The 12301-nt window shown below is 42.0% G+C and overlaps 1 long non-coding RNA gene across 1 annotated transcript; it reads right to left on the minus strand.

Moving 5' to 3' along the window:
* Positions 1-654: 654 nt before the first annotated feature.
* On the minus strand, positions 655-4678 carry LOC109902907 (uncharacterized). The gene is made up of 2 exons (XR_002256958.2): positions 3081-4678; positions 655-2895 (listed from the first exon to the last, which is right to left on the minus strand). It is a non-coding gene; the product is annotated as an uncharacterized LOC109902907 (long non-coding RNA).
* Between the last annotated feature and the right edge of the window lie 7623 nt (positions 4679-12301).

Below are 12301 nucleotides of genomic sequence, written 5' to 3' on the forward strand. Positions count from 1 at the left end.
TGTAGAAGTTCACAAACGGGATGGTGCAGGTTTGAAATTTTCCCTTTTCTACAGCTGCAGGCAGTGTTGGCTAGAAACAGGACAGCACTCGCCTCAATAGTGGAACCCCACAGTCAGGAAACCAGCGATGGATACAGTCTGAAACCTTAGGATCTCTCTTACACACACACATACATACCGAGTTTTAAAAAATCCCCCGAAACTCAAAAGGAACCATTGTCTGTTTGACAATCTGTTCATTGTGTATATTCGTTGGGGGCAAAGTCGGGCATGAGGGGTGAATTCCAGGAGGGCATGAGCACACCAGCTCTAAGCAAACAACGGAGACTCATCAGTAGAACTCTGCAAAAGTATGTAGTTGAAAGCACAGTGGGTCAGCATGATTATGTAGTTGAGTGTAAATGACTGTTTTTCAGCACTTTGGATGCCGTGCTGGGGGAAATGTCCTAACGATTTTAGCTAGGGAAATAGTAAACTGGTGGAGGCTCTATGTGCCATGGATCCCGAGAGCCCAGACATTTTGGATGTGAACTAGGTCAGACCATTGTTGGATCTAAACTAAACCAGTGGAAGCAGAGTTTATTGTGGCTCTCACATTCTTGCGAAGTGAAATCGCAACCATAGCAACAACAACAACATGGACCCCACTCAGTGTTTCTCAAAGATACTGTGGTATATTAACAAGCCAAGACACAGCCATGCTGTTTAGCATCAAGTTTGATAACAGAATGAATTTGCGTGCATTCTTGTGATGAAAACAAATGTACTTTGACCTGACTAAGGTACAGCATCCTGCTCATACCAATATTACGATCAACCCTATAATGTAATACCATAATTAAACCATGTAGTTATTAATACACTCCATCCCCCTTTTGGTCTTGATAACAACAATTCCCGGTAAATGCTTATACTGTACTGTAAACAACTAAAAGAGCATTTATCTTTTGTACTGTAAACGACTAAAAGAGTATTTGTTTTAAACCTGTAACATTTCAATGTGTCATCAAAAATGAACAGTTTGACAACGTTTCTTTTTTACAACCTTATTTTCCACACATTTGTTTTCATCACAAGTCATTTTTTCAGTCTCTTATCAGTGTGTAAAAGTCTTTAATAACTGTGTGTGTTTCAGACTGTAACGCTGGTGTGGTCTGATGACCCTGTGAGACTGACGTGGACGTTTACCTGTACAGTGTCGTTGTGCCCCTGTTCGTTCTCAAACATGTACCCCTGATCATCAGTTATGTCCGTTGTCAGTAGCAACTCGTGCTCTCAGCTGATCCCAGTGTCGTCGTAGACTGTCTGTGTTTCTGCTTATCACTATGTAATATACCGGACCTGTCTGTGTGACAAACCCAGGTATCCATCTCGGTCCTCCTCCCGTTGTATTTTGCAAGTACACGGCATCATCCACACTGAATTACCGTTCCACTGCACGTTGGTCATGGCAGAACTTTTGTCGGTACCTTATCCTGCGGACAGTTTTGGCTGTGCTGGTTTGATTGTCTGGTACGAACATGTCTGCTCAAGAACAGGTCAGCAGGTGTTTGTCCTGTAGTGCAGTTCGGTGTGGTGCGGTACTGCAGTAAGAACAAGGAGATCTTGTCCTCGATGTCCAGAGTGGTATCGGCAAGCTTTTCGTGCCATTTTGTTATGTCTGAACATTCCTGTCTGCCAGCCCGTTTGAAGTTGGGTGCGCTGTTTGAGTGCAGGATCTTGTTCTGCCTCATGAACGTCTGGAATAGGTTTGAAATTAATGTCCGTTACGATTTGCTCAGCCAATGCTTTAATTTTCACGATGCCCTGATGAATTTCTTTTAGCACTGCCCTTCTCAGGTTATTTGGAATTATAACTCTTGTGCCCCAGACCTTTGTTCCACTGACAGCTCATTCCTCTGTATGTAGAATGATTTCAAGTTGTCTTCAACCGGTTCAGGCCAAACTTCATGATATATTTGTAGACTTCTGAGTTCTTGCTGACCGTGCGTGTTGCTCTGGCTACTTGTGTAGTGTTCAGTGGTGCTTCCTGGAAGTGCTCTGTTAGCAGTGTGTGGATGTGAGCTGACTGCCTCGGTTCCGGCATCACTGGTCTCAGGTAAAGGAAAGTGCGATAAATCAGTGTTGCTCTGGTGTTCCGATTTGCAATAACCAATGCGGTAGTCATACGTTGACAAGATGATGGCCGACTGCCGAATGCGTGCAGCGGCCATCGTGCTCCCCAAACAAGGTAGAGGTTTTTGATCAGTCCATAGGCTGTTTGTTTCTACTCTCCCTAAGTGCCAAACTTTTCACATTTTACTTTTAAGATTTTTTTTATCAAACTCTATTTAACAAGTACACTAACTTCTTAGCTTTGTCCTACACTTAGCTTTGTCCCCGGACGCTTTCTCTGGACATGGATATGCAGGACCTCCACCAGACAAAAACGCTAAGTAACACTATGCCTTCTCGTTGTACTCATAACATACAGGAGAACTATTGCCTTATGGTGAGGATAACGAGTTGCAAGCCCGGCTTCAGATGCAATCGTTAGGTAAGAGCAATTTAAGTGTAGGAAAGGATGAAACGGAGTCTGTGCCACCAGTAAGTACAGGTGGCTTCTGGAAAGAAATGGTGTCGCTGATAGAACAAAACTTAATAATCTATTTCTTCCGAGCCTAGGCTTATATAAAACAGCCTACCTCAGCCGGTTTCTATGTGGCTTAAACGTATATTTCACAAGGGAAAAAAATGTGGCCTAATAGAAGTGTTTTTTAAAAGTTATTATTAGGCTTACTTACAAAGGCAACTGGCCAAAAATGGAGCATTCTACATAAAACAATAATTTAAAGAAAAAATGTCAACGTCTGTAAATGTCTGCGTCTGTACCGGGAGTCTCGGGATGGCCTGCTCCTGTAACAACAGAACAAACAGAAAATACTGTCAACAGGAGACCTAAATAGCCATAGGACAAGCACTCACAATACTGTTAGTATTTATTAAATAAAGTCATATAGGCTATTAAGTTACTTAAATGGGAAAAGTTGCATTTCTGCTCAGACACGTCTGGTGGATGTCAAATGAGATGGATGACTTACGTGAAAGCCAGTTCCTGTCGTAAGTCTTGATTGTGTTAATAGAGGAAATGGTGTACTCGCAGGTGTAAGTCGATCCAAACATTGTTAGTTTCTTTATTGTGTTGTATTCCTCTGCGCATGCCACCCAAAACGCACACAGGGACTCGGCACTCCTGAGCGCATAGCTGATTTGGCTCGATGTCTGGAATTCAATTAGCTCAGTTTGAATTGTGGCCTCATCCAGCAAGGGTATTGTTTTCTTAGCAAGGGAGGAGAATTCTCCACCTGGGCGACTGAGAGGATCACGTAGAAACGCAATGATATCCTTGGGCCTGCTATCGTCTTCAAATCTGGTGGAGAAGTTGTCCCTTAGCTGATTGATGAAATCTTCTATCACTTCTGGGACAATGTTGCGGCCTGGTCCCTCTGCCTGTCATTTCTTCAGCGCGCTGAAGTGCAGTAGCCTTCCAGATGACAAGTCCAAATTGAAAAACTCAAGCTTCCTAGTAAAGGCCGCCACATTTTCCCACAATGTCCACAACTGTTTTCCCGCTTCCTTGTAACTGCAGATTTAACCTGTTTAAGTGACAGAATATGTCAGCCAAAAAAGCAACATTGGAGAGACATTCCTCAATTTCCAGAATGTGAAGGTGATCATGCAGCTCACAGAATCCCTCCACCGCTTTTCCTTCACTCAGCCAGCACACATCTTTGGGAAGTAGATCATCATGGGTGGCCTCCTCTGATTCTGCCCCTAGAATTTCTAAGCAAACAGCTGGAGTCAGGGCTGTGGGCTATACTCAGCCTTGTCTCAATGGGGTAAGTTACTGGTCTGTTGATATCCCTTTGGTGTGGGGGCTGTGCTTTGGGAAATTGAGTGGGGTTATATACTGCCTGGTTGGCCCTGTTCAGGGCTAACTTTGGACAGTGTCCCCCGACCCCCAGTATCTATGTTGCAATAGTTTATGTGCCAGGGGCTAGGGTCAGTCTTTCCTATCTGTTGTAATTCTTATCTGCTGTCCTGTGTGATCTTAGGTATATATTTCGCTCTCGCTCTCGCTCTCTCGCTCTCTGGACAGTGAACGTTTTTTCACACAAACTTAATCTGAAAGTTTCAGTATTGATTTATTTTAAACCCAAGAACATGTTTTAGAACAGTAATCTTAGTAAGAAATATGCTAACATAATTGCCATTGCTAGCTAGATAGCTAGTTAAAATGGTTACCTAGCAACAAACATTTGTTTTGTAAGAAGATATTTGAGAATTTCAAAATAAAATCATTAAATCTTACGAACTATCTTATGAACTTTTTTTTCTTAAGATTCTTAAGTTTTTGCGTAAGAAGTGTTTTGTGAGTCTGGGCCCAGGTCTTTGAACACTACTTTGTTTCCTTTTCTGTCTCCCTTTCCTTCAACCCTAGCCACTCAGCCCATCACAATCTTTGCTCTCTCTCTCTCCCACTACTCTCTCTTCTTCCAATTTATCATCTCTCCCTTCTGCTAAATCCTTCTTCCTCCTCTCCTGATTTTGCGTCTTCGACCCTACTCTCCTCCCTTTCCGCAACCTATGACTCGCACAGTCCCCTTTCCACCCGGCCGGTTTGGCCCTCCCCTCCTGCTCCGTGGCTGAGTGACTCATTGCAAGCTTACAGAACAGGATTACGGGCAGCTGAGTGAAAATGGAGGAAAACTAAACTTCCGCAGGACATATCATCCTTTCACTCCCTCCTCTCTACCTACTCTTCATCTGCTAAAGCCACTTTATATCACTCTAAATTTCAAGCTTCTGCCTCTAACCCTAGAAAACTATTTTTTACCATCTCCTCTCTCCTTAATCCTACCAACCCCCCCTCGCCCTCCTCCCTCTCTGAGGATGACTTTTTCAACCACTTTGAAAATAAGGTTGACGACATCCACTCCTCATTCACTCAGCCTATTGAGTCCACTGGTCCCACTCACACATAACTACCCTACAGAACTTGACCTCTTCTCCAGATTAAATCCTGCGACTAGTGAGGTCTAGCCGCCCGATAACCTGCCATCTCAACCCCATCCCCTCTTACCTTTGCTACACCATCTCTGGAGACATTCTCCCATTCCTCACTTCCCTCATCAACTCATCCCTGACCACTGGCTTCAAAATGGCCCAAGTCACTCCCCTCCTCAAGAAACCAACACTCAACTCATCTGACATGAAAAACTATAAACCTGTATTCCTTCTTTCTTTTCTTTCCAAAACACTTGAGCCTGCTGTCTCTGATCAAGTCTCTCGTTATCTGCCTCAGAACAGTCTTCTTGACCCTAACCGAGACTGCTATTCTCTGTGTTCTGGAGGCTATCCACACTGCCAACGCTGACTCTCTCTCTCATCTGTTCTCATCTTCCTAGATCTCATCTTCCTTCGACACATGAATCATCAAATCCTCCTCTCCACCCTCTCAGGGCTGGGCGTGTCAAGCTCTGCATACTCTTGGATTGCATCCTACCTGGCAGGCCGCTCCTACCAGGTGATGTGGAGAGGATCTATGTCTGCACCACATACTCTACTGGTTCGGTTCTTGGCCCTCTCCTCTTCCCTCTACACCAAGTCACTCGGCTCCGTCATATTCTCTCATTGATATGTGGATGGCACTCAACAACTTCTCTCCTTCCCCCCTTCTGACACCCAGGTGGCGACGTGCATCTCTACAGGCCTGCCTGATATCTCAGCTTGGATGTCGGCCCACCACCTCTAGCTCAATCTCGACAAGACTGAGCTGCCTGCCTACTCAAAGACCTCTCCAGCTTCACCGTGTCGCTCTCCCAGAGTGTGAAGAACCTTGGTGTGACTCTGGACAACACCCTGTTGTTCTCTGCAAACATCAAAGTAGCGACTCCTGCAGGTTCCTGCTCTAGAGTACAACACTACCTCCCACAGAAATCAGAGCAGGTCCTAATCCAGGCATTTCTAATTTCCGTCTGGACAATTGCAACTTGCTGTTGGCTGAGCTCCCCACTTCTGCCTTCAACCCCTGCGACTTATCCACAAGACTGCATCTTGTCTGGTTTTCAACCTTCCCAAGTTCTCCCATGTCACCCCATTCTTCCGCACACTCCACTGGCTTCCAGTCGAAGCTCGCATCCACTACAAGACCATGGTGCTTGCTTACGGACCAGCAAGAGGAACTGCCCCTCCCTAACTTTTAGGCTATATTCAAACCCTACACCCCCACCACTAGTCTCTTGGCCCTCCCAGTCCAAGTTCTTCTCTGTCCTGGCACCCCAAAGATGGAACCAGTTTACCCCTGAAGCTAGGACAGCAGTCGCTGTCCCCCCTGCCGCCGCAAAATAACTAAAATGCATCTGCAAAATTACTGGAAGGTACATGTAAAATGTAAAGGATCGTTTTTACTTACGAGTCAACTAAGACCTGATCACTCGTTAAGTTCTTTGCATTTGTTGAAGGTATCCTGTTCCTGTTGTTTCCAACGTCAGGTCACCTGGTCTCTCAGCAACCTGTACAGTGGCATTAGAACTGTGCTCCACTGTGGACAAAACATCCATAGTAGTTAACAAGACCCGGAAACGTCCTCCGCTCCTTCACATTGGTAGGCGGAGGTGCCCCCTGGGTGGCTTTGATTTTCTCTGTGGATGGATGGATTCCTCTGCTATCCAACACATGACCTAGATACTCGATACATGTTTTCCCAAACTCACATTTGGAACTTTTTACTCAGTCTGTTCTCCAGAAGAAGTTGCAGTAGCTTTTGAAAGTTCCTCAGGTGCTCCTTTTCGTTCTGGCCTGTGATTAACAGATAATCCAAGTAAGCGACTAGATCAAGACCTTTCATCAGATTTTCCTCAGGTTTGATTAGGATAGTTGCTTTAATGTCTATCTCGTTCTTGAATACTTCAGCATGCATCTCCAACACTTCCTGAATAGATTTAGCATTTTCAAGCATTTATTTAAGTTGTACTCACATGCTTAATTTGTTTCCAGTTCAGCTTTTGTAACCAGTTCATTCCACATAAAGCTGGTCCAGAACATTTAACAACTATGAGTGGTAGATCCTCACTTTGATCCTCATAGCTCAGTTTTACAGTAAACTGTCCCATTACAGCAATGTTCTGTCCTGTATAAGTCTTTAGGTTGATGGCTGCATCCTCTAGTGGCAGATGTGGAAATACACTCATACAGTTCATGTGAAATTATGCTGACTGTAGTGATGCACGGGTTGACCTATGTGGTTATGTCAATGAAGGGCGGGTAGATGGTGGGCGGATTGAATAAAGAGAAAAGAATACCTTTAAAAAATCCATAAATGTATAATTATTGTGCAATTTATATCTATAGGCTTCATTTATCCTAAAATAATGAAATTATTATTAGCATTAGTGCATTATAAGCCTAAGCTTTAGGGCCTAACTGTACGTGCAGCAAATGGCCTACACGCCAATCGCCAAATACTTGTCACGCCCTGACCTTAGAGAGCCTTTTTTATTCTCTATTTGGTTAGGTCAGGGTGTGACTTGGGTGGGCAAATGTGTTCTATTTCTTTGTTGGCCAGGTATGGTTCCCAATCAGAGGCAGCTGTCTATCGTTGTCTCTGATTGGAGATCATACTTAGGCAGCCCTTTTTCCCACCTTCAGTTCTGGGATCTTGTTTTTGTTAGTTGCTGTGTTAGCGCTACAATACTTTACGTGTCGTTTGTCTTTCTTGTTTTTTTGGTGTTCATTTAAATAAATTCAAAATGTACGCCTACCACGCTGCACCTTGGTCTAATTCCAACAACGGGCGTAACAATAATTTTGGCAACAGGCAGGAAAATCGATCCACGGAGACAGAAAGGACAAGGTCAAAGTTTAATTCAATAAGAGAAGAGCTGCGAAATAGAGTTGAAAATAAAGAGAAGGGATGGTCTGAAAAGTCATGTTTGGGAAAGATTTGGTGAAGTGGTACCGGCTATGTTATGTGTGATGATTGTGAGGCGCTATACATATTCAACAGTCATGTCAAATTCTAGTCACAAGATGAGGACTTCCAATAGGCAGATATCATGTCAAGGGAACTGTAACCTCCTGTTCAGATGGGTTAAATGGAAATGGGTTAAATGGACACTGACTGTAGGTCTATAATCTCTCACATAGTCATAATATTAACTCCCGCGGAATTAAGCATTTCGTGCGGTAAAATGACACACCAAATATAGGCACAATTTTTACTAAATAATTTCTGTTTCAGCATCTTGCAAGAATGTTAGCACCTCTACACACGGTATCTATTCTTTATCAGAATCATAAAAGCTTATAATTTTCACAGCTTTCTATTTCCTTGCAACCGGTGAAACTGATGTCATTCCCATTTTATTTGTTATTGCATTTTCTCCCCGGTCCCTAATAGTGTTTGCTCTGCGAAAGAAGCAGAGATCACAGATAACTTTACTGATGTCAATTAGATTGAAGAATTAATTATATTGATTTATGGCACTATTTTGGTGAGCAAGGTTTTATTTAGTCTTCTAGGGCAACATATATAATGAGAGAAGAGAAGCAGCATGTATCTAGTTATAGACTAGTTGACTAATAGCCTACCAAATGTTGTAAATTATCAGATGAAACAGCCTGTCCAAATCTGGCAAAAAACTCCTGCCACCCTGCCATCTGACTGTAGCCTACAGCATTCAGTGAACACAGATGCACGCAGCATGTTACATCAACCAAAAGCCCAGCTTGTCCAGCTGGCATTTGAAAGGGACCCGGCAAGTACATTTCTCCAGGAAAGAGAATTAAATCAGAGACTTCTCATGAGGTTCAACACAGCACTGAGGAGGCTGCAACTCTTGGTACTGTAATGGTACTGTAAACTACAACCTTTATGGCCCAGGCCATAATGATTAATTAATTGATTTTCCCTAAAACAGCCTAATGATTTTTTTATGTAATGTATCGTGCTTTTTACTTCCATGCATATTTTAGATTGATCTGTGATTGTTTTCCTATTTGTTTTGATTGTTTTTCTATGGCATATAATCAGACATTCCAAATTCACATAATGTCATATAATGTGCTTGATACATAGTGCCTTGAAAAAGTATGCATACCCCTTTTGTTGTTGCAGCCTGAATTCAAAATAGTTTTTTTGTTCTCACCCATCTACACACAATACACAATAATGACAAAGTTAAAACATGTTTTTAAAAATGTTAGCAAATGTATTGAAATTGTAATACAGAAATCTCATTTACATAAGTATTCACACATGATGTCACATTTTGGCTTCCTGGGTAAGTCTCTATTTGACCATTATTACAGTGCATTTGGCAAGTATTCAGACCCCTTGACTTTTTTCACATTTTGTTACGTTACAGCCTTTTTCTAAAATCGATTAAATAGTTTTTCTCCAGCATCAATTTATACACAATACCCCATAATGACAAAGCAAATTTTGTGCAAATTGGTCAATAACAGCTGGTGTCACGATGTATTGCTCGTCTGAGGTAGAGTATCTTGTGATAAGCTGTAGACCACCCTATCTACCAAGAGAGTTTTCATCTATATTTTTCATAGCTGTCTATTTACCACCACAAACTGATGCTGGCACTAAGATCGCACTCAACGAGATGTATATGGCCGTAAGCAAACAAGAAAATGCTCATCCAGATGCAGCGCTCCTAGTGGACAGGGACTTTAATGCAGGCAAACTTAAATCCGTTTTACCTAATTTCTACAAACATGTCACATGTGCAACCAGAGGGGAAAAAAACTCTAGACCACCTTTACTCCACACACAGAGAAGCATACAAACTCTCCCTCACCCTCCATTTGACAAATCTGACCATAATTATATCCCCCTGATTCCTGATTACAAGCAAAAACTAAAGCAGGTAGTACCAGTGACTCGCTCAATACGGAAGTGGTCAGATGATGCGGATGCTACGCTACAGGACTGTTTTGCTAGCACAGACTGGAATATGTTCTGGGATTCATCCAATTGCATTGAGGAGTATATCACCTCAGTCACCAGCTTCATAAGTGCATCGACGACGTCGTCCCCACAGTGACTGTACGTACGTATCCCAACCAGAAGCCATGGATTACAGGCAACATTCGCACCGAGCTAAAGGCTAGAGCTGCCGCTTTCAAGGAGCGGGACACTAATCCGGACCCTTATAAGAAATTCCGCTATGCCCTCAGAGGAACCATCAAACAGGCAAAGCGTCAATGCAGGACTAAGATTGAATCCTACTACACGGCTTTGACGCTAATCGGATGTGGCAGTGCTTGCAAACTATTACGGACTACAAAGAGAATCCCAGCCATGAACTGCCCAGTGATACGAGCCTACCAGATGGGCTAAATGCCTTTTATGCTCGCGTTGGGGCAAGCAACACTGAAGCATGCATGAGAGCACCAGCTGTTGCGGACAACTGTGTGATGACGCTCTTCGTAGCAGATGTGAGCAAGACCTTTAAACAGGTCAACATTCACTTGATCCTAATGATATAGGCCTAGGTGCAAAACAAGCAAGGTGCTGGAATAAAAAACAATGTGTAGGGTGTAGAGAGTGTTGGTTTTACAAGTTTACTCACTCTGGATTGTCAGTACTGCATGTGTTCTTGGCTGTCGTGCCTTGGCTGTGTCGGAATCGATTGTGAGGTGAACTTGAGTATGCCTTCCCATAAGGGTGCGCCCGGGGTTGGCTTGCGGTCGGCTCTGGCACAGCCATGGCACTATACAACAGGATATAATGTGATACCTAAAACAAATTTTTACCTGCAGTTATTAGCGGCCGTTAGAATCTATGTTCCTTTTTCCTTCCTTTTTTTTGTCAGAATATAACAGGATATACATGAAATATGTCTTGCATGTAATGGACATTAAAAGAAAAGGACTGGTCTTGCGATATATTTAGGTTATCTTTTATCATATATATATATATATATATATATATATATATATATAGTATTTTGTGTGTATATATATATATATTAATATGAATAATAACAGCACGGTCATATTTGAAAGTCCTAGCAAGGCTGTAAGCATGTCAGCCCAGCCTGTCAGTTCATTGGATTCAATTGTTCGTTAAAAAAAAATATATATATATATATATGCAGGCTAGGCTGACATGCTTACAGCCTTGCTAGGACTTTCAAATATGAGTGTGTTGTTATTATTTATATTAATATCTATTATTGTTACTATTTTTTTTTACTGTTTTCTATGTTATTTGGTTAGTTCTCTTAGGCATCCTAATCGATAATTATGCTATCATGGGACTGCCCATATTTCCCTCTGGCCAACACCAATTGGTGGCCAAGGGTTTGCCTTAGGACGCAATGGTGCGTCATGAGTCAGGGAGATGTTCTGATGTCTTAGTGACAACAGACCTAGATATGGGGGGAGGTTTTAGTGGGTGGAATATTAGGGCAATTGGAGATTTACAAAGTTGCAGCTACTGTATGCTTAAGTATTAATAGGAGACCGAATGCGATCGGACCACCATCTAATTGGCCTCCATATAAATCTTATAGAAATTCCACGTGGAATTGTTGGATGTTGGATGACAATTTGTTCTTATCTAAGACAAAACTTTTTGTGTACAACATAGGTACAGCAGATCCCTTTATTGTATGGGAGACTTTCAAATGTACTTTTAGAGGCCATTCAATACAATACTAATCATTAAAATCATTAAAAAGCAGTTTAGGTCAAAAGAGATTAGACTAATAAAGGACATAGAGGAAGTAACAGCGCAGGTAGATGGTAATAGAAACTGTACTGTAGAGGCACAAAATAGGTTAAAGGAAAAACAAAAAGAAATGGAGGTACTTATTCAAGAACGATCGAGTGTAATTTATTACAAAAATAAAGCAAATTGGATGGAAAATGGGGAAAAATGCACAACATTTTTCTTGAATTTAACAGAAATTCTACCAAAAATAATTTACAGAAACTCATTACAAATGGAGTTATCCATGATTCACCAAATTATATTTTAAGCATATGTTTTCTTTTCAGTCTCCTACATTTCCACTGAATGATGTTAACTGTAAGGATTTCTTTCCTATTAATAACAATGTAAAATTAACACATTTACATAAAGACCAGTGTGAAGGCCAACTTACAGAAGAGGAACTTTTTGAGCCAATAAAATCTTTTCACTCTGGAAAAACACCAGGGCTTGACGGTATAACAGTAGAGGTATATCAGACCTTTTTTGATGTACTCAAAGATCCATTATTAGCATGTTTGAATTATT

Source organism: Oncorhynchus kisutch, linkage group LG1 (assembly GCF_002021735.2).
Source record: "Oncorhynchus kisutch isolate 150728-3 linkage group LG1, Okis_V2, whole genome shotgun sequence".
Taxonomy (NCBI): domain Eukaryota; kingdom Metazoa; phylum Chordata; class Actinopteri; order Salmoniformes; family Salmonidae; genus Oncorhynchus; species Oncorhynchus kisutch.